General features: G+C 34.2%; 1 non-coding gene across 1 annotated transcript; it reads right to left on the bottom strand.

The window, feature by feature from the left end:
- Positions 1 to 1,951: 1,951 nt before the first annotated feature.
- On the bottom strand, positions 1,952 to 2,087 carry LOC136383667 (small nucleolar RNA SNORA17). Its single transcript, XR_010747477.1, has one exon. It is a non-coding gene; the product is annotated as a small nucleolar RNA SNORA17 (small nucleolar RNA).
- Positions 2,088 to 4,347: the final 2,260 nt, after the last annotated feature.

A 4,347-nucleotide genomic window follows, 5' to 3' on the forward strand; every position in this document is an offset into this window, starting at 1 on the left:
ATACCATTTACTGAATAGACTATCTTTACTCCACTGTATGTCTTTCCCTTTTTTTTCAAATATTAATTGACCATTAAGGTGTGGGTTTATTTTTGGGCTCTCTAATCTGTTCCATTGATCTATATGTCTGCTGTTTTGATTACTATGGTCTTGTAGTATAATTTGACATCAGGTAGTCTGATACCTCCAACTTTGTTCTTCTTTCTCAAGATTGCTGAGGCTATTTGGGGATTACTTTAGTTCCATATAAATTTTTGGAATGTTTGTTCTAGTTCTGTAATGTATGTCATTGGTATCTTGATAGAAATTGCACTGAATCTATAGACTGCTTTGGGTAGTATGGACATTTTAATTTTGTTAATTCTTCCTATCTATGAACATGGCATATACTTCCATTTATTTGTATCTTCTTAAATTATTTTCACTGTCTTATAATTTTCAAATACGGGTCTTTTACATCATTGGTTAAATTTGTTCACAAGTATTTTATTTTATTTTTTGATGCAATTGTAAATGGGATTGTTTTCTTAGTTTACTTTTCTGATAGTTTATTATTTGTGTATGCAATACACCAAATACAACTGATTTATAGATTTATTTTGTGTTCTGCTACTTTAATGAATTTATTTATCAGTTCTAGTACTTTTTCGTGGAATATTTAGAGTTCTATATACAGTATATGTCACTTATAAATAATGACAGTTTTATTTCTTCTTTTCCAATTTATATGCTTTTTATTTCTTCTTCTTATCTGATTGCTATGTCTAAGACTTCCAGTACTATGTTGAATAAGAGTGGTAAACATGGACATGCTTGCACTGTTTCTGTTCTTAAGGGAAATATTTGTAATTTTTTCCCATTAGTATGATATTTTATTACATTGAGGTATGTTTCCTCTATTCTCATTTGCTGAAAGTTTTTTATCTTAAATAGGTGCTGAATTTTATAAAAAATTTTTCTGCATTTATTAATATAATCATGTGATTTTTATCCATTTTTTATTTATGTGGTGTATAAGATTTATTGATTTATGGATATTGTCTTTTTTTTTTAAGATGAAAGGAGGGAGACATAGTGAGGCAGACTCCTGCATGCAACCTGACAGGGATCTACCTGGCAACCCCACCTGGGGCCTATGCTCGAGTACTGAGGTATTTTTAGCACCTGAAGCTGATGCACTCCAATGAAGCTATCCTCAGTGCCTGCATCCATGCTTGAACCAATTGAATCACTGGCTGTGGGAGAGGAAGAGGAAGAGAATTGGGGAGAAGTAGGGGAAGAGAAGCAGATGGTTGATTCCTGTGTGCCTTGAGCAGAAATTGAACCCAGGACATCCATATGCCAGGCCAACGCTCTATCCACTGAATCATTATCCAGGGATGGATATTGTCTTTTAATTGGAATATTAAAGCTATTTACATTTAAATTGAATGTTGATAAGTACACATTTATTACCATTTTATTATTTTAACTATGTTCTTCTCCTTAAAGAAGACCCTTTAATAATTTTTTGTAATACTGATTTGGTAGTAACAAACTCCTTTAGCTTTTTCTTATCTGGGAAGCTCATTATTTTCTCCTTAAATTTTAAATGATAGCCTTGCTGGGTAAAGTAATCTTGGTTGTACGTCTTTGTTTTTCATTACTTTGAGTATTTCACAACGATCCCTTCTGGCTTGAAATATTTCTATTTAGAAAATCAGCAGATAGTTTTATGGGAACTCCCTTGTAGGTAACTTCCTTTCTCTTGCTGCTTTTAAGTTTCTCTCATTTTCTTGAACCTTTGTCATTTTAATTATTATGTAGCTTGGTGTGGGCCTCTTTGGGTTCATCTGGGTTAAAACTCTCTGATCTTTCTGGGATTTGTTTGTTGTTATTTTTCTAGGTCCTTTAGATCAGAGTTAAGTTGTTTATTTGAGCTTTTTCTTGCTCCTTTTTTTTTTTTTTTACCGGTGTCAGACTATCATCAACCATCCAGCGTCCATGGCCAGGATGCCAGGCTAGCAGACACAAGCCTCTCTTCTCTCTGCCACCTGATGACACAGACGTGGCATTGCAGCTACGTCTGCAACGCCTCTAGGGGCAACTTTTTCTTGCTTCTTAAGGTATGCCTGTAGTGCTATGAACTTCCCTCTCAAGACTGGTTTTACTGTGTTCCATAAATTTTGAGTTGTTGTATGTTCATTTTCATTTGTTTCAAGAAAATTTTGTATTTCTTCCTTGATCTCATTGTTAACCCACTAGTTATTTAATAACATGCTATTTAGCTTCCAAGTGTTTAAATATTTTTCAGTTTTCCTATTGTAGTTGATTTCTAGTTTCATGCCATGGTGATCAGAGAAGGTGCTTGATATGATTTCAATCTTCTTAAATTTATTGAGACTTGTTTTGTGTCCTAACATGTGATCTATTCTAGAGAATGTACCATGAGCACTTGAAAAGAATGTATATTCTTCTGCTTTGGGGTGAAAGGTTCTGAAGATATTAATTAAATTGAGTTGAACTAGTGTGTATTTAAAGCCACTGTTTCTTTGTTAATTTTCTGCCTGGAGGATCTATCAATTGATGTTATTGAGGTATTAAAATCCCCTAATATTATAGTAATGCTTTTGATCTCTCCCTTTAAGTTCTTCAAGATCTGCTTTATATATTTAGGTGCTCCTATATTAGGCACATCAATATTTACAATGGGTATATCCCCCTGTTGGATTGCTCCCTTTATCATTATATAGTGACCTTCTTTATCTCCTATTATAGCCTTTGTTTTAAAGACTATTTTGTCAGATATAAGTATTGCTATCCCAGCTTTTTTCATTTTCATTTCCATAAAATACTTTTTTCCATCCCTTCACTTTCAGTCTATGTGTATCTTTTGTTCTGAGGCGGGTTTCTTGTAGACAGCATATGTATGTGTCCTGTGTTCTTATCCATAGAGTTACCCTATGTCTTTTGATTGAAGCATTTACTCCACTTACATTTAAAGGTATTATTGATATGTACTTATTTCCATTTTATTCTTTAAATCGACATTCCTCTTTTTCTAATTTTTTTCTTTGCTCTTTTTACAGCAGGCCCCTTAACATTTCTTGCAGTACTGGTTTGGTTGTGATGAATTTCTTCAGTCTTTTTTTGTCTGGAATGCTTTTTATTTCTCCTTCAATTTTAAATGAGAGCCTTGCTGGATAAAGTAGTTTTGGTTGTAGGTTCTTGTTTTGCATCACTTTGAATATTTCTCGCCAATCCCTTCTGGCATTAAGTATTTCTGTTGAGAAGCCAGATGTCATTCTTATGGGGGCTCCTCTCTAGGTAATTAACTGCTTTTGTCTTGCAGCTCCTAGTATTCTTTTGTTTTTTCTATTTTTTACTTAATTTATTTATTGTGTTTACATAGATTATAGTGTCTCCCCAAAAGCATCCCCCCTCCTTGTATTCTCCCCAACATCTCCCCTACCCCTACTCTCTCCCCAACATTTCCCCTGCTCCCAACAGTTCCCTCCCCCTTCCCTTCAGGTTTAATTCCATTCCTCAGTTCACATTTTTCCTTGGATTCCTCAAATGAGTGAGGTCATATGATATTTTTCTTTCTCTGCTTGTAGTACTCTTTCTTTGTCTCTTAACTTTGGCATTTTAAATATGATGTGCCTTGATTTAGTCCTCTTTGGGTTCCTCTTTAATGGGACTCTCTCTCTGTGCTTCTTGAACTTGTGTGACTTTTTCCTTTATCATTTAAAGAAAAATTTTTGGCTATGATCTCTTCAAACATATCCCTTGTTTGTTCTCTTGTCCTTCGGGAACACCTATGATGCAAATGTTGTTTCTTTTCATGTTGCCACAGAGGTCCTTTAGAGTTTCCTTAGTCTTTTTGAGTCTCTTTTCTTATTGCTGCTCTGCTTCCATGCTTTCATTTATCTTGTCCTCTAAATCACTGATTTGATCCTCTGCTTCATCCATTCTGCTGTTGATTCCTTCTGGTGAAGTCTTCATTTTCTGATATTCTATTTGTCATTTCTGACTGGTTCTTTTTTTAAATGATTTTAATGTCTCTTCTAATGCTTGTTATCTCTTTATTCAGGTACTCGGTATGACCATCTATTGTTCTCTAAGGTCCTTGAGCATCCTAAAAATCATTATTTTAAACTCTGCATCTAGTAGTTTGGTTAATTCCATTCCATATATTTATTTTTCTGGGAATATCTCTTATTGACTTATTTGCATCATATTTCTTTGTCTGCCTATTTTGTCTGTGTATTCAGTAGCACTAGCTGACTTTAAAATTTTTGTGGTCTCTTTATGAAGAAGATGGGCTCAGTGGTACTGATTTCTAGGCCTGCTGAATTACTTGCTCTA

This window comes from Saccopteryx leptura, chromosome 11, assembly GCF_036850995.1.
Source record: "Saccopteryx leptura isolate mSacLep1 chromosome 11, mSacLep1_pri_phased_curated, whole genome shotgun sequence".
In the NCBI taxonomy this organism is placed as follows: Eukaryota; Metazoa; Chordata; class Mammalia; order Chiroptera; family Emballonuridae; genus Saccopteryx; species Saccopteryx leptura.